Consider the following 21,941-nt stretch of genomic DNA (forward strand, 5'->3'; position numbering starts at 1 on the left):
ATTATAAGAATATCTTAACACAGACTTCCATGGAGCTCAAGGACAAGGAATCATAGTGTCAAACAAGTCAGGAAAGAGGATTTCCTAACTCCCACCTAAGATTTACTAATGTAAATCTTACCTACTAAACCTCCTTCTGTGGAAGGAGGATGAGACCCCCAAAGAGAATTAGATCAGCTCTCCTTGGAGATAGTCAAGAGCTTGACTAAAGTGCTGGGTTTCAGTGTCACAGAGAAATGCACACGCACACACACACACACACACATACACACACGCTTATATATTGATATATTTTGAGGCGAGAGAGGGCCACATTTGATGATGGAGGGTGGTAGAAAAGCATTAAAGCTGGGAGTCAGGATAATGGAAGTTTTAGCTTAGAGTTCTCCAGAGTCTTCTAGCATTCTCTAGAAGGCAGAACCTGAGGCAAGGGTTAAAGTGCTAACATTGTATTTGGGAGGTACAAGCTTAGGGTGATGAGGGTGAAGCAAAAACATAAGTGAGGCAAGAAGTATGTGAAACGTTAGGGTGCAATGCATGATTGCACTGGTCATCACTTCCTAGCGAACCTCCCTGAAATACAGTAGGTCACTCAGCAGGTATATTTGCTTGGCATGTGGGACTTTCTAGGAAGGACTGGAAAGAGGAAACGCACTTGAAGGAGAAATCACACCTCACAGTTGTCCCTGTAAGAGATTATGGGTGGGGAATTTAATGGTTAGCCCCCTTCTTTCTCCCATTTTTTTGTTGGTCAAATTTTACTCCTTGGGGTGCTGCTGATTGCCCTGTACTCCTTTCTGCTTGTTTGCAGTGAAGGACCCTGAAAGACCCCTGCTATGATGACCTCCATGGGTTCCCATCGTTGTGGCTTGCCTCTCCCCATGCTTGACTCAATGTGTAGTTTCTGGCACTGACAGTGTTCTTGGAAAATTTACTTAGGTGATTCACCGTCAAATCCATCATTCTTCCAGCTACTCACCTTCTGACCACAGGCTCTACTTCTCGTAACTTTATTTTTGTCTCTTTTATACTCAAGTCTCCATCCTGTATCCCAGGTCCATAATTGGTTCTATGCCCTCATCCCTGCATCTCTTCCCTTATAACCTGGGTGGGATTTATATGGAAGTAGATCTGAAATTAATGTAATTGTAATTCAACCCCAAACTGGGCCTCCTGTGGGCTAGCCTTGGCAGAGAATTGCACTCTAAGGAACACCATCCAGCAACCAAAAGCAATTAAGTTAAATTAAAACTTTACTGGTATCTCTGGGAAGGATGTCAAGGGAAGTAAATATATTTTTAATGTATAGCGAGACTTGTTAAACTTTTCCCATCTCTGGTATTTTCCACATCTTCCATATCCCCCCACCCCACCAAACTCCTCTCTCCTTCACTCCCATTCTAAACCAAGAATTTTCCTGTTGCTCTGCCTCAGCGAGTCCCTTATTTTCTTCCTCTTTCTCTTCCCCCTTCCCTTCTGCCTCAGTTGTTTCTCTGCCAACTTCTGATACATATACCCCATTTTTGCATTTCCAGTTCTGTCCTGCTTTGCTCCATTGTCCCAGAAACTGAGATTGCAGAGGCAGAATACTTCTTAAAAATGGGGAGGGAGGGGGATACTCACACATTGATCATTTTTATTTTCAGCATTTGAGAAAGGAGTTGCTAATGAGCAGAGCTGTGGATCAATGAAATAGGTGACTCCATTAGGCAGTGAGTCTTCTGTCATGAGGAATAACTCACACGAAGTCCGGAGGATCAGTGCTCAGGGATACTGGGAGAAAGTTCTAGCTCTGGGTGATGTTGGGCCAGACGACTTGTAAAGTCCCACCATGTCCAAGATCTGAGATTTAGGTTTGTGTCCCATAAACCCTGCCATAGTGTCAGTTTTTAGTGTCCTGTCCATCTTTCCCCTCTTTGGAAATCTCTATGCCAGCGATGGGGAACCTCGGACTTGGACCTTGCTCTAACTCTTGTGGTTTAAATTTCTTTGAGACAACTTATCTACATTATCTTTTCAGCATCCCAGCCTTCCCTGCTGTAATCAACGAGCTCCATTATGTGTCTCTCAAATGGCTCAGCTTTGCCACTAATGTGTCAACTACAGAGTCCAGCTGTGCCAGGCCCTTGCTGGATGACTGGTCATTATAATCAGAGACAGCCTTCTCTTTTTTTAAAAAAAGTATTTTATTTATTTATTTATTTATTTATTTATTTATTTATTTATTTATCTATCCATCCATCCATCCATCCATCCATCCATCCATCCATCCTGAGAAAGGGTGAGGAGAGGTAGAAGAGGGAGGGAGAGGGAGAATCCCAAGCAGACTGTGTGCTGAGCGTGGAGACTGATGTGAGGCTTGATCCCATGACCATGAGATCATCACCCAAGCCAAAATCAAGAATCAGATGCTTAACTGACTGAGCCCCCCATGCACCCCCGAGGCAGCATTTTCTAGGGGACGAGTGGGCACGGTGCATACTGGATTGGTAGAAGGCAGCATCCAGGAGCTCAGATTTCCCCAGTGAGGGAATGGCGTCAGGATGGTTGGCTGGCTGGACCAGTCATGCTCTAGGTGAGCAGTGCGGTGGGAGAAGAAGGGCACGCGCTTCGGGGTCAGATGGGCTTGGTCTGAATCAGCTGCTTGTGCACAGGGAATGCTTGTTAAGACTCCTTGGGTTGCAAATGACAGACTTTGAACTAGCTTGTCAAAATAAAAAGCAGGGTGCTGGTGGTGGTGGTGATGGGGTATTTGTTGACTTCCAAACCTGGAAGTAGTCACAACTATATGCAAGAGCTCAAGAGACTTGTAAAGACTTGCCTTCGTTTCTTTCTCTGTCTTCCCAACCTTACCTCCTCCAGTTTCTACAGTTCTTCATTTTCTATCCCAGTGGAAGGAAATCCTTATACTGAATGTTTTGAACCAACTTCTCAGAGTCGAATCTCATTGGCCTGGATGGGGTCATGTGTTTGCCCCTGAGTCAGTCTTGGTGGCTGGGGGATAGAGTATACTGACTGGCCAGGAGAATGTTTTCCCAGGGGGAGAGTGAGACTTTTGTGTCCACGAGGAGCAAGAGCATATGGATGTTGGCCTAACGAAAACAGCCCACATCTACTACAATACAACCTTAGCAATGATGTCGTTGCTCTGAGCCTATTTTCTTCAGGTGTAAAATTCCTATTTCACAGAGCTGTTGTGAGGACTGTAAAAAGTAAATGCATAGCACCGGTCACATGGCGGGCCTTCAATAATTACTAGCGATTCTTATTGTTAGGTACAGAGGACCAGTTGGTGAGGGCAGAATTCCACCCAGTGGGGAGATGTGTGTGTGTGTGTGTGTGTATGTGTGTGCATGCATGTGTGTGTGTACACTCATTCGTGGGCTATCAGGGAGGCACGGGCTAATAGGACTTGTTCCTCAGCCAGGAAAATGTGATGTTCTGACTGCCTTGGCTCCGGACCCCTACCTGCTGTGGGGCTGAGAGTGTGGCTGGCATGAACTCCAGAGGGAAATTTTATTTCATGCTTTACTAGATGAAGGACAAATGGATGCTGCATAGGACAAACCACAAATGTCCCCAGGTGATCTTCCTCAGTTTTCAGATCAGCACAATGAGACTTAGAAAGGCTACCTCACTTGGCCAGGTACCCACACAACTGGTGGAATGATGATTCAGACCCTCCTGTGTGCCAGCAAAGTCCTTCCCCTTCTTGGTTGTCTTAAGAGATTCAAAGCCCGGGGGTAACCCCATGGGATGGAGCATGCTAGAGGCAGGCCTCTATTTACTGAAAATAAAGTTTCACATTCCTTACTTATAATTTTTAAAACCGAGCAAGTTGAAAATGTTCTCTTTTCTCCAAAAACCAGCTAAGCAATAAAAGCTGAACATGATTGTTATGTGTGGTCCTTGATCTCATCCACGGGGTGGTGGATTGTGGTAGTAAAAAGGTTCCGCACGTTTATAGGGACTAGAGAGGGTGTTAAAGACAAAACTGGAGTGGGGGGACAAATGGGAGAGCGGAAATGGTGAGTCTCTCCTCTGAGGTTCATAGACCTTTGGAGAAGAAAGAGATCAGTCCTTTAGAGATACACACGTTTCAGAACGAAAGCGTAAGTAAAGATGAAATGGAAAATCTGCCTCGTTAAAACACAGCTCTTCAAATAATTAGGCTCACAGCTTTGCCTCTGTGCTGGGGCCATGTATAGCCACCAGGCTGGCCATCTGCTGGCTGATCCTTTTTGAGAATGTAATTGTGGCTGAGAAAGGTGGTTCTATGTCAGAGCAGTCAAGGGACGGTGGCCATCTGGACAACTATACACAAAACCAACTTACTGCTTCTTTAATGTCATCTGCAAGCACAACTACATGTCATTTCTTGTCGCAAGGGGCACTGGCAATACTTGGGAAGACGGGAAGAGGAAGGGGCACGAGAGGAGAGATGAGGAATTCTGCCTTGCTTCATGCATTACATGAAGAAGGTCAGATAATACTGCTGGGCAAACTCTTGCACTTGAGAGATGGGATCATCCCAGGGGGAGAGGGCATGAGTGGATGGGGGGAGGGGGGGCTTGGGTATTGCTCTAGGATGGGAGGGATTTGAGCCTGACTCTAGAGGTGGTGCCCGAGCTAATGAGAGCATACGAGCCTATGTGGCGTGTACAGGAGACACAGCATTATCTGCTTTAATGTCATCCACGGGAATGGAAGGAGACTCCCCCGACCCCTCCTCTGTTGGATGATGCTGTGGGATCTTCTGTGGGCTTTGCCCTTCTCCCTACAAGTGAGAACACTGACAACCCCAGCCTCACGTCTTTCCTGGGCCTGTTCCGGGGATTCCCTCATTCAGAAAGAATTTACTGAGCTCTGACCACACATTCAGCACTGGGTCGGACACTTCGGGGAATAGGGAACAAGGTTAATTCTCGGTCTTTTTCCTTAAAGAACTAACAGATGTGAAAGACTTTATAGAGCCATTAGGGGTGTTTGTAGATGAGTGGTCGGGGTTGGGGGGTAATCTGCCTGGCCAGGCCTCAGGGTTCATCCTGCTGTGCCCCATACGGACTGGGCTGGGGCACCCCTTCTCTGGGCCTTACCTACAAAACAGTGAGGTTATGATAGTGGCCCTAGGGCGTCTCTTCTGGCCTGCATGAATCTTCTCACTGCTCACATCTGCTTGTGAGGTCAAGTAGGAACCCAAGTGGATGGCCAGGAGGTGTTAGGTTTTTATTTACAACAAAGCCACATTGCCTCCCCTGACCCCCAAACAAACAGTTCTGCAAAGTGTCATGACCTTTCAAGTTGGAGCAGCATGAAAACAGCCCCATTGTTCTGACCGGGGATTCGGGAGGGAGCTGGGGTTGCAGGTCTGTCCTCATAGGGGAGGGGTGTGACTCAAGGACAGGAGATCTGGTTAGTGTTCCTCCCTGGCATCCTGGGGAGGGCATGCCCTGGTGGGTACCCCTGCTGTCTGTGCTGGCACAGCCTCTGTTGGATTTCTTCTTAAAGGTCTGATCAGAGCAACTCTAGACTCTCAGCGCCCCTCCATGGCCAAATGTTTTCATTTTTCTCTTGGCTGGATTCCTGGTGCCATCCTTCTGAGTGGCCGTGGGTAGGCTTGTGTTTCAGGAGCATCCTGCTGACTCTGTGGGTCTTCTCCAAAAGCCATTTAAGTGGATAGTCAAGGCCATTTCCCAAACTGGAATCCACAGCGCCACTGATCCACACAAGCCAGAGGCAAATTCCTGCACCCCACCTTCTGACAGCTTTTGCAGTCTGGCTAAAATATAAGATCCCCATGCTTCTCCATTTGAAGACAGTGTAAAGAAAAACAGGTGCCCAGTGGTCTAGTCACATCCCCTATAAAACTGCTGGAGTCTCTGTTTTTTGTGGGAAAACAGCAGAGGGGGGTTGGACTAATTAGTTTCCTCCCAGGAATCTGATTAAGGGAAGGCTGAGCAGTGTGGGAAGGAAAAGTGAACCGCCACCCAGAATGGTCACCAACGAGAGCCAAGCCGTTGGGAGATGCGGAATGGGCTTCCTGGCTCCAATGTGTTCAATCAGAGACTGGGCAGCCGCTCTGGGGACGAGAAGGCACAGAGGTGACTGATGTACTTGACTGAAGTTGGAGCAGGGTCCCCGAAGGTTTGCGGTGGCTCTGAAATTGCCTTGAGAAGCTGAAATATAGGAGAGGGCAGCATTAAGTGCCTCTACTCTTTTTTATGTTATTTGAATGTCTTTTTTTTTTACATGATAAAATACACATTACATAAAATTTGCCATTTTAATCGTTTTTAAGGGTAAAGTTTGGTGGCATTAAGTGCATTTGCATTGTTGTGCAGCTATCGCTTGCATCCATCCCAGAACTTTTTTATCTTCCCAAGCTGAAACTCCATACCCATTAAACCGTAACTCCCCATTTCCCCTTCCCGAGTCTCTGGCAACCACATTCTACTTTCTATTTCTGTGCACTTGACTACTTTAGGCACCTCATATAGGGGGAACCATACACTATTCATCCTTTTGTGTCTGGCTTATTTCACTTAGCATTATGTCTTCAAGATTCATCCATGTTGTTGCATGTGTCAGAATTTCATTCCTTTTTAAGAAATGCACATTGTATGTGTAAAGTGCATTTTCTGTATTCATTCCTCCATTGATGGACATTTGGGTGGTTTCTACCTTTCCGCAATTGTGAATAGTGCTGCTAGGAACATGGATGTACAGATACCTGTTCGAGCCCCACTTTCGATCATTCTGAGTTTATGCATAGAATCAAAATTGCTGGATCATGTGGTAATTCTATGTACACACATCATAGGCTTGTACCGTTTTACATTCCCACCAGCAGCACACAGGAGCTCAGTGTCCCTACTCTTACGGAGCCATTTCTTAGGATGCGTGGGCAGGAGATACACCACTGGGCTTTTCTTGGTCTGAACCATCAGAGAAGAAAGGGTGGGGGGAGGTTTGGGTCTGGCTGGTCTCAGATGCCAGGAAGCTGGAAATGTAAATAACCCTGGGGAGGTGTCAGTTCTAGTCGGTAACTGGACTGAATTAAGCATTTAACAAAAAGGATCCAGTCACCATTATAAAGGTGGAAGAGTGGAGATGGAGGGCTTTGTTCCTGTGTTAGAACTCAGGTTGAAGGAGTGTCTGTAGCAATTTAAGGCTCATGCGTCTCTTTCAGAGCAGGTACCAGAGTTTGTGTTTCTCTCCTGTCTTTCCCAGGTCCCTAACAGCCAAATGCATCTTCAGGACCCAGCATTTATTAAGCGCTCACTATGTGCCATGCATTTTAGGAACTTTCTGTTTATTTGCTCATTAGTCCTCCTGTCTATTAACATCTGGGAGGCTGATGTCCTGAGAATCACCAAATCCAAAAATACTGCTGTAGTTTACCGCCGCTCCCCCATAAAGTGCAGTAAAGCGTGACTAAAGTTGGAGTGAGCACAAGGCCTTTAATGAGAGTGTGGCCATAGGGGGACAATGCACTTCCACGGAGATTTGGAGGTTGAGCCTGGGCTCTGTGTGGCCCTAGGCTCCATGACTTTCCTTTAGCTGCTTAATGCATCCTCCTTGGTTATCTTGCTTCTCCGGTGACTCAAGGTTACATCAATTAACCATTCAGAGCCTGGGTCCTCTGCATAATTGTTGACTTAAATTAAGAGCAGCAGGTAAGTAACAAGTTTATTCCAGTTTCTCTCTCGTGCCAGGAAGGGAAGATGGAGCTGCCTTTGGAAGCCCAGGAGGGAGAAGGTTCTCTCTTGTTTCTGGACAGGTAACACTCACATCTGGCACCCAACAGCTTAGGGGATGTGGTTCATGTTCTCTCTTCCTCTTCAGCCCTGACCTTTACCTCCTCTCTTCGACTGGGTCTCCCGAGAACATCATAATCCTGGCATCTCACTGTCTTGCCTTGTCCCATGCCCACAGGCATTGGGGCATCTTGGCCACCCAAACCTTTAACCTTGGAGTCACCTTTGATTGCTTCCTCTTTTGCTCTGGCCCTCTCAGAACAGGCTGGCAATTCTATCTCTGGGATTCTGACCTTCTTGAGCCATTGGCACAGCCCAGCCTCCCTTGGCATCCAGGCTCTGATTTTCCCACATGCCGATTTCTACAGCAGCCTCCTTCCTAGTGATCCTTTCCCACCTGCAGCCCCATGCCTCCCGGCATATTCTATAGCCAACCGCTAGGCTAATTTTCTCTGAGTGCTATTTTGATTTTGTCACTTGTCCATTCAGAAATCGGCAGGAGCTCCCATTCGCTTCCCACCTTTAATCTAAACTTCCCAGCATGTGTTTTAAGACCTTTGCAAACTCACATTTAACTGCCCTCATCTCCTGCAAACTCCTGGCTTCTCATCTTCGCTCTGGCCCGACGCAACACACATAAATTGCAAGCTTTGGGGCATGACTCTGCTCTTGTCCCTCAGATTCATGTCTATCCCTGTTGACACAACAGAGATGTATGAGTAGGGCCCCGCCAGGCTTGTTTGACATTATAGCCCTACCTCCTATGCAATGCCCGTCACCTAGTAGGTGCTCAAACAATATTTGCTGAACGAATGAAAGTTAAAGATATCTTTTCCTGGATAGCACTACCTGGGTTAATCAGCGCAGTCATTAAAGACTTTGTGCTAACTGTTTAGGACACAAAATGAGTCAGCTCTTGCTTGGGGAACTCACAATCTAGTGAAGACCTATAGAGAAATAATAGATACTTCCTCGATTATATGATTGATTGTGAGACACAATGTTAATGTAAAAGCAGATTTTGGGTATAAAAGAAATGCTACCAGTTTAGTTATAGACAATGTATGTTGAGTTTTAATTTGGGAAACTTTGAAATGTGAAAACAACACGCATCTTAGAATGGAGAAAATAAAGTGTTGCCACAGGGAGCTTTAGGTGCTATAGTAGAGAGATGTGCAAACGTAAGGGAAGGATGCTCTTGACTCTGTGAGTTAACTCTTGACTGGTTTCCCAGGTAGACCAGGGAGGGAAGGAGAGGAGGTAGGTTTCAGGAGGTTTGGAAACTGGCATCTCTGGCCCTTCGAAACTGTGGCCCAAGACAAATGACCTAATCTCTTTCAGCCAACTTCCCCCTTCTATGAAATGCAGGTAATAATCAAACCTATCTAGTCATCTGTATTGTAATGGTATTTGCTAGGCATTTACTATGTACTCAGCCTGGGCAAAGTGCTTGAGATCTGTTATTTGATCTTCACTTGTAGGCATTGTTCATCCAATCCCGGGCACATAGTGAACACTCAACAAATGGATTTCCTTAGCCGATACCAGTTTCGGTGGACATTGATGTTCCAGTGCCTGCCTGTGTGGTATTCATTCACTTCTTTCCTGGTAACAGCACTCAGAATTCCCTTTGATGAAACACCTCTCCAGCTGTCAGTCCACATTGGTGTTGCTGTTCCCTCTGCCCCTCCCGGTGGGACCCAGGCGTGGGCATATAGCCTAGGCTTGGCCAGTGAGACCATTGAATCCCGCTGCACAGTGACTGGTTCAGAGACGGTACCTGGTGCCTGACCCCAGCCAGTCAGAACTGTGACGAGGACCCGTCTCTCTGCCAGGACTGCTGGATTGGTGGCATGTGAGCTCGAAGCATCTCACTGAGGCATCCTGAGCACCTGTCTGAGAGTGGGGCCGACAGGGAGGGGATGGACCCTGTAAGCATTTGGATCCATGTTTCAGCGTGCTCAGACATCTCAGTTCCTGGAGCCAATACATTCTCTCTTCTGATTTTTTTGGCTTACACTGGTTTTGGTTGGAATTCTCTTTTTTACAATGAAAAGTCTGCTCTGACCCAAACAGAAATTGTGACGGTAACAATAGAAGGGCAAGAGGCTCAGTGTAGCTCGAGTATAGGCGTGTGTGTGTGTGTGTGTGTGTGTGTGTGTGTGTGTGCGCACGTATGGAACTGAGTCCACATGTGGCACTTGAATATCTAACTGCACAAGACTGAAAACATATAGCATGGGACACGTGCTAGGTGCTGCAGGGCTCCAGGGGAGGGGGCAGCTTGCTGGGGGGCTAGGTTGAGGGCTAGAGCTTGTAGGAACCTGTGGGGAGACTGTGGGGGCTTTTGGGGACCCGTCGGGAGACTGTGGCCAGCAAGGAGGGAGGGTGGTGCTGTAGGCGGGTGGTGAGTGATGTGGACAGGGGGCAATGCAAAGTGTGGTCAGGACAAAGGGAGTAGGTCAGCCTGGCTGCTTCACTTAGGGAGGGAGGACACAGCAGGCAGACTGGTCTAGGGGGCTGCCATCCCAGGCTTTGGGGTTCCAGACTTGGAAGGTGGGGGTCAGTACCCCTCTCTCAGGGGTATCACCGAAGCACCCCATTTTACTCTCTGGAACAGGATTTCTAAGCAGTGGTGCATATGTGTTCTTCAGCCTTCCAATGTGCGTTTCACTTTTCTGCAATAGAATGTGAGCCCCTTCCTGGCAGGGAGCTCTGCTGCCTCCTGGTTTTCTATCATTTTAGCATGGTGGTTACAGACTCAGCCTGTGGGTTACACAGTCTGCCTCGGTGTAAATCCTGGCCCGGCGCTTACCATCCATGACCCCTTGGGCAAGTCACTCCCTCTCTTTGTGCCTCAGTTTCCTCATCTATAAAATGGGAATAACAGGGGTACCTACCTCAGAGCGTTGCTGGGAAGGTAAAACGAGTCAGGGAATGTACCGTGTTGAGGACAGTGCCAGACACAGAGTAAGGCTGTGTAAGTGTAAGCTGGTTATTATTAGCGGTAATATTATTCATTCCATTCCACAATGCTTTCTTTTCTTTTTCTTTTTTAACGTTTATTTATTAATGAGAGAGAGACAGAGCATGAGCATGGGAGGGGCAGAGAGTGGGGGAAGACACAGAATCCAAAGCAGGCTCCAGGCTCTGAGCTGTCAGCACAGAGCCCAACGCAGGGCTCGAACTCACAAACCACAAGATCATGACCTGAGCCGAAGTCGGACGCTTAACCGACCCAGGCGCCCCCCCTTTTTTTTTTAACGTAGACTGTTGCCTAAAGCCAGTGCTCAGTAAACTAGTTTTACAAATGCAGAAGCCCAGGTGCTCTTGGTTATATCTTGCTTTGGCCTGAACTGACTTGGGGAGGGGAGTGGAGAGGTAGCCTACTAGAGCAGTTGTGGAGAACCTCAACATCTCCAGCCAAATCTGGCTTGCGGGTGTGTGTGAGGACTTGGTTATTTTTTTCTTGCCCTCCCCGGCCCCCCCAGCCCAAGCACTCTTTGGAGGTTCCATCTTTGGCCTCGTCTCTCTGGGGCCTCCTGACCGGCCAAAGCCCTGATTGGCATGGCCATGAAATTCCCCAATGCCCAGGCTCGCCTTGCCTTTTCTTTGTTACTTGGGCTTCTTTTATTTTGATTCCAGGAGCATCTGCTTTGCAGGATTTCCGACACTCCTGGGCCCTCAGAGCCATGGGGTCTCACTAACCGATGGTCCCTCCGTTACTACATCGAAAGGCGATTTACCTAACAGATGGGATCTTTTGAATATTTATGTCTGGACACATCTGTTCTGGACTTGAAAGTTTAATAAAGCTTTTCATTTGCTGAAGCTCTGGTGAAGCCTGTCTGTGGCAAGCTGACAGCCCCATGGGTCAGCAACTCAGTGGTGACTCTGGGGCACGGGGGTAGGGCTTGGACACCCCATTTGGCGGGCCGCCAGTCTCCCAATCGCTCTTCCTTTCTGCTGCAACGGGAGGGAATGGCCAAGGGGCCAGGGGCAGGCGGTGAGGTGCTAACTCAGTAGACCAGTTGAATACATTTACAGAGAGGACAGTAGCAACAATTACTTGCAAAGGGGAGCAGTATTTTCTTGTTCTTCCCTGAGGAAGGTGGGTATCCTGGTATGGGTGAAGGATGGGACATTCTGACCTGTCTGGTGTTTGCCCCCAGGGTACACTAAGGCTCTTGGGGGGAGTCGAGGTGGCTGTGTAGGTAGGGGGAGGCTGTACCAATACCCTCAAAGGTGGGATGTGGGGGTATTTGCATTGAGTACCTTCAGCTTCTTAGGTCTTGCTGCCCCATTCCCTTTTCTCCTGACCTTGATGGCATTCTGTGATGTCCCCACCCCCTCAGGCTCTGTTGCAGTCCAAATAGACTCCCAAGAAAGAAAACTACTAACAAGAAGAACAATAACATGCAATGCAGATATGCACTGAGTCGTTACAAGCTCCAAGCCTCATGCTACGATTGTTACCTTTATTGCATGTCTCATTATCCCCACAATATCCAGGTAAAACTCTTATTACTGCCATTTTATAGAAGAGGAAACTGAGGCTCAGGGAATTTCTTTGACTTGCCCGAGGCCATGTAATTACTAAGTGTGGTAGCCAGGATTTCAACCCAGGCCCTCTTATACCAGAAGCCAAACTCAGTGCTTTATTGCCTGCTGATTGGAATCTGCCAGCCAGCATTTTCCAAAATTTGTGTTTTCTGGAACGTATAGTGCAATGATCAAACAACTCCAAATGCACTTTTCCCTCTCAGGCCAATTTAAAATACACATCAATTTCTTCTTCTTCTTTTTTTTTTTTACATTTATTTATTTTTGAGAGGCAGAGTGAGTCAAAGTGAGAGTGGGGGAGGGACAGAGAGAGAGGGAGACACAGAATCTGAAGCAGGCTCCAGGCTCTGAGCTGTCAGCACAGAGCCCGATGCGGGGCTCGAACGCACAAACTATGAGATCATGACCTGAGGCGGGAGTCAGATGCTCAACTGACTGAGTCACCCAGGCGCCCCAATACACATCAACTTCTTAAAGGCTCTGAGAGGTCCTGCAGTAAAGAAACATTGTGTACCTCAGTGTTTTCCAAATTCCTTTAACACTTCCCTTTGCTTTATAACAACTAACAAAGGCCTCATAGACCTAACACACTGTGAGCCACTTTGGGAAACACACCTTGGGAAATACCACTTAAAATACTACCTCACCCAGATTTACTTGCATTTTAACAAAGTTCAAAGTTTTAAGTCTCAGTAAGAAGAGGGAAGTTCTGGGTAGAAACCATATTTGATGGAATTTTAGGTGTCATTAGTAGAGAGGATTTTCTTAAGGGGGAAACTTTAAAAAGCCCTGGATTCCTGTCTGTATGATTTAAAAATATATACTTTATTCCATTTTTTTAAAGTTTATTGATTTATTTTGAGAGAAAGAGTGCACATGCATGCACACACACATGAGCAGGGGAGGAGCAGAGAGAGGGAGAAAGAGAATCCCAAGCAGGCTCCGTGCTGACAGCACAGAGCCCGACGTGGGGCTTGATCGCCCGAACCATGAAATTATGACCTGAGCTGAAATCAACAGATGCTTAAACAACTGAGCCACCCATGTGCACTTACTTTATTTTAAAACCGTTTCAAACCTAAAAAAAAATTGTAAAAACAGTAGAAAGAACTCCTGTATACCTTTGACTCTGACCCCTCTCAGGTTTTGCCAGCGTCTCAGTAAACACCAGTTACACCACTGGCTCCCCTCCAGGGTCACGCACAGCAGTCGGTGGTCATGTCTCTCCCAGCTCTTTCAATTTGGGACAGTTCCTCCTTTTCTTTTGATTTTCATGACTTTGAAAATCTTGAGGTGTACAGGCCAGTTAGTTTTTTCAAGTTTATTTATTTATTTAAGTAATCTCTATACCCAGTGTGGGGCTGCAACTTACGACCCAGAGATCAAGAGTCACAGGCTCTTCCTACTGAGCCAGCCAGGTGCCCCCAGGCTAGTTCTTTTGTAGAATGTCCCTCCATTTGTGTTTGTGCATTGTTTCCTCTCCCTTAGACCCGGCGCACGTGGTTTTTAGCCAGGATATCATGAATGCCGTGTTCTTTTCATGGAAACCTGCTGAGTTGGTCAGTGTGGGCTGTCTATTGGTCCTGTAAGCAGTGGTGTTCACTTTGATTACTTGCTGAAGAGGGTGTCTGCAGGTTTCTCCGCTTAAAGTGATCCGTCCCCCCCCCCCTTTTTTTTCCAATGAATGTTTTGTGGGGAGGTACTTTGACATTGTGTAAAACCCATGCCTCACTGTGCCTTCACCCACCTGCTGTAACATCCCTTGATGCTTCTTGCCTGAATCGATTGTTACTATGGCGGTTGCCGAACAGTGAATTGCAAATACCGTGACTCCGTCTTCATTTGGTAGTTAGTTGCCTTTCTACCGCCAGGAAAAGCTTTTCTTTGTCACTTTTATTTATTCATTAAAATTTTATATCTCTGTGAGTTTGTGGGCTCCTTTTGTTTTCAATGGCTATAATCTGTCAATAACATTGTTTATTCTGATGCTCCAATTTTTTGAGATTTGGCCAATGGGAACCCATTCAAACTGTCTCCTATATCATTTAAAAAATTTTCTATCATTTGTAAAAGCACTTCCGTACTTTCTGGCAGTACAGGTGTTCTAGGCACATCTACTTTCCCTTCCTTTGCCCTAGAACCAGTCATGTCTCCAAGAAGCTCTCGTTCCTTTCTGTGGAGGATATTATTTCAAAACCAAGATTTGGGCCATAGATGTGCTTGCCAGTGGGATGTCACAGCTCTCAGCCTCTACCAATGGATAGAGCTGGGAAATTACACAGTATATGATACACACACATTTATATCTATATTTATTGAAAACTATGAATTCATGTCAGTACTTCTCGTTCTAATCCAACATCACAGAGTATATTCTAGTTTTCTCCCTTTACATATTTGCACTTCCTTTTTGACTGCGAGAAACCAGACTCCCCTTATCTTACCTGCTCTATATAGTTAATCCCCAGACCCTGTGACCCCCACTTTGTGTGTGGACCCTGACACCAGCTTGGGCCTGCCTCTCCCAGATCTCTTGCCTAATTTGGGCCTACCTAGTGGCATTTTGATGAAGGAAGGTAAAAAGGAAGGAGGAAGGGAGGGAAGGCGGGAGGTAGGGAGAGAACAAAGAAGGGAAGAAGCTAATAAATATTTTGTTTAAAGCAGAAAGAGGAAGGGAAGGGGACAGGGAAAGCCATATGGATTTTGCAAATTTTTTTAAATACTCAAAATGAACAATATTTGCATTTGTGGGAAAGTTAGTATCATTTGATCTTCTCAGATATTAACTTATGTGATTCTTAGCACTCGAGCGAGCAGAACGAAGAGCACTAAGTAGGAATTGTATGGTGGCAGATTTCAGCTCACCATGAAAAACATTTCTCTAGTCAGAGCTGTTCAACACCGAAGGGTCTTGGTTGCAGAGGAGTGAGCTCCCTGTCAACAGAGGAGTTCCTTTAGAGACCATGGGCCCACCAGTCAGAGTGACAGTGAAAAGTTTTCTTGCATTGGGTGAGAAATTGGATTAAATGTCTGTAGCGTTCAATGCTGACTCAGTGATAGTGGCTCAGCGGGAAGCCAGAATTTGGTCAGGTTTGCCAAGGGGCAGTGACACCAAACTCCTTCATGGGTGACTGAGGAGGCAGGCAGGTCTCCAGAAGACTTTTCTCTCTTTCCTGCTGGAGTCAGCAGCACGATGGGTCTCCCAGAGCCGGTGACGGTGCATCTCAGCGCTGCACCAACATGAAGGAGCTATATGTGCGTTTGCATGATGAATTCGCATCTCGAGATAAAATGTAGCTCCAGATTGAGACAGCTTTCAGTTCCAGTGCCAACAATGTAATGTTGGCTTCAAAGAAGAAACTAAAAAATGTTCTTCTTGGAACTGGTTCTGGCCCTGGTATTTCTTTTATTGTTCCCAAATGGACCACATACTGGCGGAGCTTTTGGGATTGCCCTAACAACAGTAACCTGTCAAACACAACAAGCAAAATCCAAAAAGACTTCGTTTCTTCTTAGGAGCAAATTTGAACGTCAGATGTTTCTATACTCCTGCCCGTTCATTTTTGCAGCCCTCACTCAACTAATCTACCTATGACTTTACTGTAAAGAAGCTACAGTTTTAATTTCTTCTCAAATGTTGAATCAAACTTCAGACTTAAAATTCTATCTAATACCAGCAAGCATGCCTTTAATCTCCTGGGACCACCAGCAGTTTAAGAAAACTTTAGTTGAATGCCTTCTTTGTGTGAGCAATTGTGCCAGCTCTGAATTATACAACCAAGCAAGGTGTCCATGGTCCCATTCACAGGTAAGAGAACTGAGGCAGAATAGGTAAAAAAAAAACTTTACTATGAGCAATAACAACCTTCAGTGTCAAGGTATATCTTCTCTTCCTGCTTCCCAGAACAGCATGGTTACCTTGTTACTAAGGAGGAATGGAGAGGGGCTCATCTATCTTGTAAATTACAGCGTTCATGACTGTGTTGTGTTTTCCTGATGAAGGAGCTGTAAATCAGAACCAATATTTTTGAAAATTTTAAATGTTTATTTATTTACTTTTAAGAAAGAGAGTGAGAGAGAGCGCACACACATGGGGGAGGGGCAGAGAGAGAGACACAATCCGAAGCAGGCTCCAGGCTCTGAGCTGTCAGCACAGAGCCCAACGTGGGGGCTTGAACTCACGAACGGTGAGATCATGACCTGAGCTGGAGTCAGACGCTTAACTGACTGAGCCACCCAGGTGCCCCAATCACAACCATTTTTAAACCAGGGTCAAATCCTGATGGGATTCTGCATCTGGACATTTCTTTAACATCTTCATAAAAACCTGATGCTTTCTAGCGGGTTTGCATTATGTGTAAATATTGTTCAGCATGATGGTGTGTCTTTTGTAGGTGGGCACCCAGTTTGTTACTGTGAATCCTGAACAAGCTCTTCTACCAGGGAATAGTAATGATAGTTACCGTTCAGTGAGCAGATTGCTGCACAGACGTTATCTCCTTAGCCCTTTCCAACAGTGGAGTGTACACGATTAATTGACAGACGAGGAAGCTGAGGCTCAGAGAAGTCATTATGTGTTCCATCCAAAGCCCCATCACTAGAAAGTGGCAGTCAGATTTTTTTTTTAAATCTTTTTAAATGTTTATTTATTTTTGAGAGAGAGAGAGAGAGAGAGAGAGAGAGAGAGAGAGAGAGAGAACAAGCAGGGGAGGGGCAGAGAGAGAGGGAGACACAGAATCCGAAGCAGGCTGTCAGCACAGAGCCCAACACGGGGCTCGAACTTGCGGACCGCGAGATCATGACCTGAGCTGAAGTTAGATGCTTAACCAACTGAGCCACCCAGGTGCCCCCAGAGTCAGGTTTTAAGTTTAGACTTGTCCAACTCCAGAGGGGTGACATCCACCACACTACACTGTCCCTTAAGCCGGGTGGTGGAGCATTGGGTGGTGGCAGTTATGATGGCTGGCAATGGGCCCCAAGGGGCCCCAAAGAAACAGGTTACATAAGAGTTAAAAAAAAAAAAATTCTACCAGGAAGGTTTTCATGTGTCTTTTCCAAAGGCCAGAGTTCAGATTTATGATATTAGAATATTCATGAGTCACTGCAGAGTACTGTACTAGGGAGAAGAGCTTCTTGTGACAGAATTAAACTTAAGGCCAGAGCTCTTCTGAATTAAGGTTCAGATATGGCAGATGTAATCAATGCAGTCATACAATGCACTTGGGAAGCTGTGGAGTCACATCTTAAAATGGTATTTATGATTTGGAACATGGTAGTGCCTATTTTCATTCATCCACCCACCCGTCCACCCACCCGTCCATTATCTGCTATTTGCCTTACCCCCTATTGGGGCCAGTAGAGTGTACCAAAACCCAACGAAACAAACCCTCCTAAGTGGTTTTCTTCTAAGTTGGGTAGGAATAGATAGGTGCACGTACGAATAGACAAACCAAAGGGAGAGGAGGTGTCTGAAGTATCAAAATGGCTGGTCCAGAGACCAGAAAAGACTAGGTGTCTTCCAGAGACCTAGAAAGGAGAGGCCTCTCAGGATGTGGCGAGGCTGGTCTGGCCATTTTGGTTGCCTTCAGGTGCCTTTGTGGCACCTGCAAGACTGCCGGGAGTCCAATTAGTGCTGGCCTTAATACAGGCTGAGCTGGAAAATTGGATATATGGTCTACCCACTGCTGAGATACAGTTTGGATCTCTTTAGCTCCCTGTTTGAAAATGAGATGCCACCTTTCATCTTAAACAGCGGTGTGATGGTCCCACAGGATTGAAAGAAGATGAAACAAGCAGAGATTCATTGGAGGAAGAACCGTTCCTCTTCATTCCCCAGTTTCACCGCTAAAATATAATGAGAGTTTGTTTGTATGTCCGAAGCCAGTAAAACCAGCTCTCCAACAGCAGTCTCCCCTGGCTTTTATGACCTCAGGGGCTTCAAGGTTGACAGTAGGGGACCCAGACACTGAGGGGGCCTTGAATGTGAGGTGCAGACATACGTGACATAATTAGCCAGCCTTTATGAGGAAAGCAGAGAGAAGTCATTAGAAATGCTGTTTAACAAAGGGAAACTTCCTGCTCCTACCCCCCTATTAAAGAGCTGCTTTTCAACTGTGTTGCACTTCTTTGATCCCCGAAGGCCCCTGATGTTTCGTTCACATCCTGTCATGAGATTTAATGATGCCTCACATGTGCACCAGGAACGGGGCCCAACTTAGCATCGTCTGGGGAAAGGCATTGTAACATGACAAGTTTTTGATGTGGGTCCTCACACGGCAAGGTTAGCAAGGTGGCTCTGTGGCCACTAGTGAGAGCCCTGATTCTGCTGGCTGTGGGAGCGGTTGAAAGGAATGATTGAGGGAGTGAGACACTGCCAAATTCTTCGGCAGAAATTGTGTTTATTATGGGGGTCTGTAGCATCAGCTGGTGCAATGCTCAGGAGAGGAAAGAAAGAATTTGGACCGTCTTCTTTCAAAAGGCTGGGGAATGTTTCAGAGGGACGGATCTTTTTCCAACCTAAGATTCCCTGTGATCATATACACGAACAGCTGCTAAAAGGAAGATTAATAGGCCCTGAGGGACCACCCAGCCCCTACCAGATATAGGAATCCTTCTGCAAAATTCCTGGTAGGCAGTCTTTCCCTGTCTGCCTAAATAGTCCTAGGGATGGGGAGCTCCCCTCAAGGCAGCCCAGCACACTGTGGTCGCTCTGACAGCTTGAAAGCTCCTCTCCATTCAGTTGCCCTCCTGTAGCTTCTAACACTGGTCCCAGCTGGGCACTTGGCAGCTACACGGAACAACTGGCCTCTTCTTTGTGAGAGTGCCCTGAGCCTTCTCATTTCTAGGCCAAGCACCCCATTTCTGATACTGTTCCTCTGATGTGCTCTGGTTTCCATAGCCTGATGGTCTGCACCTGATGGTCCTTCTTGGAATGTCCTGGCAGGACAGCACCACCGCACTTGTTCTCTGATTTTAGTCGTTGTTGAAGGTTTCTGAAATGGAACCATCATCTCAAAATACAGTGGCCATCATTTGGATTTCCCATGAGATTCCCAAATGGGTCCAAGTTCATATTCCAAGTGTTGGCTTGTGTGAATATTTCTTTTCCTTCCTGGCTCTCTGGATTAAAAGCATGTCACAGATTTAGGCTTGAGCCTCTCTCTTTGCCGATTTCACTCAGAGGACAGTATGAGATCCACAGATGAATGCCAGTGGGGTTGAAGCAGACCATTCCTAGCTGCCTCTTAGTGGAGATGCCTCTTGGTTCGTCCGCTACTCTCTACCTGCGTTGCCACCATATCGTCCAAGCCCTGGCATTTCTGTCCCAGTTTACAGCCAGAGCCTCCTAATGATCTCCCTACATTTAGTCTTGCTCCTGTAAACAGAAATTGCTAAAAACATTTCAGCAGTTTCCCAGTGCACATTTGATAAACCCAGTCATGTTATCAGGGCCCTCAATGCCCTGCAAGCTCTGACCACTGCCTACTTCTCCAGGGTCATCTGGTACCTCTCTTTCTCCTAACCTTACCCTCCATCCACACTGGCTACCTTTCAGTCCCTTGGACATACTGGCTTTTTTCATGTTGGGTGTTTACACGTGGTTTCCTCTGCCTAGAACCCTCCCTCTGTCTCCACTCTTTGCCTAGCTAGCTTCTTTCCATCTTCAGACTTTAAATATTATAGGTTTATACACTGTATCTAGGGAGAGACCCTCCCATATCACAGACTCCCTGTCTGAACCTGAATGCTTTACTTTATAGAACTGATCAAAATTTGTAGTTATAAATTTGTGTACTTGCTGATTTTCTGTTTCCTTTTACCCCTCTCACTTCCTGGTCCCTCATCAGGCCAGGGTCTTGTCTTCTGTGCTCTCCATTGTATCCTCAGCCCCAAGCTTAGCTCCTGGTGCATGATGAAGTTGCAGTCTATGCTTGTTGAATGAATAAGTGAATGGATGAATGAATGAAGGCATATTTGTCTCCAGCTGAGCATCAGTTTGAATACAAGGTTCATTCCTGAGTTATAAGCTTTCAGTTTCAGGAGAAAGTTTTAAGACAGAACAGTCCTGCTGAAATAAGCATCCCTTTGTTTTTTTTTATTCTTTATGTCCCGACAAGAGGGAGATTTATTTGAATCTAATCACAATGTAAATGGGATTGTCCTGGTCAAATTATATGTCTTCCACTTAGATTTATATTGCTTTTATTTTTGACAGGCTGAGAATATTTTAAAAATAGTCCTTTCTTGAGTGTCCTAGTGTCTTGTCTAGATGGAGAAAAAAAAAAAAAGAAAAAGAATTTGAAAATTTGAGCACCATTCTTCCCTCTAACCTCAAAACAAAGGATTCAGATGTCTTCAGTTTTAAATGTAAATTTAATTTTCCTGCAACTTCACCCCAAATCACAGGATGGAGAGAGCTGATGCTAATCAAACCGATGCTCTCAGGTGTTATCTATGAACTGGAAAATATGTAACAAAGTACCACACACTGGGGGGTTTAAAACGACAGACATTTGTTGTCTCCTTGTTCTGGAGGCTGAGAGTCAAAAATCAAGGTGTTGGCAGTGTTGGTTCCTTCTGGAGGCCCTGAGGGAAAATGTGTTTCGTGTGTCCCTCTTAGCTTCCGGAGGCTGCTGGCTATCCTTGTGTTCCTTGTCTTGTGGATGCATTGGTCCAGTCTCTGTCTGTCTTCACATGGCCTCCTTCTCTGTGTCTCTGTGTCCATGTCTCAATCTCCTTCTTCTTTCTCTTAGAGGGACACCAGTCACTGGATTTAGAGTTCCTCCTAAATCCAGGATGGTCTCATCCTGAGATCCTTAATTATGCCTACAAAGACCTAAGTTCCAATTAAGTCACATTTACAGGTTCCAAGGAATAGGAACTGGACACATCTTTTTGGGGACCCAAGACTGGGCAGTGAGATCCAGAGAGGCAAAATGACTTGCCAAAGACATACAGTTACTTACTGATGAAATCAGAGCTACAACTCAGATCTTTCTGAGTTGCTCTTTGCACTCTATTGTCCCTCAAAAGAATGAACTCTTGTCTTTTAAGTCACTGATTTTGTGTGTGTGTGTATATATATATATTTTTTTTTTTTTTTTTTTTTTTTTTTTTTTTTTTTCCTTTCCTCCGTTACAGCCCCTTTTATGATCTGGCAACTGACCTTGCAAGCTTCTACAAGCCTAAACCACATCAACCAATCTAGTCTAACTGACACTAGTTTGTGCAGGTGATGTTTCTTTCAGTTTGGAAAAGAAGATAGGGATCACACAATATATTTTTTGCTGAGCTGATTATATCTAGTGGACATGATTGTGTTTGTTGATGTTCAGTGGCAGTTATCTTTTGTAAATAAAGTGAGAATTTCCCCAACTTTGTCTTTGACTACTTGGGCTAGGAGCATTTGGTAGAGCCCAAAGAATAGCAGTCAAAGTGAACTGATCACAGGCCAGAGCAGTGGTCTTCAGTCATACTCTTCCCCGACACACACGTTAGATGGTTGATCATATGCTGGATACGTGGTCATGAGCCCACCCAGGTTTTCAAAGAATCCAAACCATTTTTCAGGAAAGCAAAGCAAAAAACACCATAACCCTTTCCTTCTACTCATTTTTTTTT

Source organism: Panthera leo, chromosome C1 (assembly GCF_018350215.1).
Source record: "Panthera leo isolate Ple1 chromosome C1, P.leo_Ple1_pat1.1, whole genome shotgun sequence".
NCBI classification, from domain to species: domain Eukaryota; kingdom Metazoa; phylum Chordata; class Mammalia; order Carnivora; family Felidae; genus Panthera; species Panthera leo.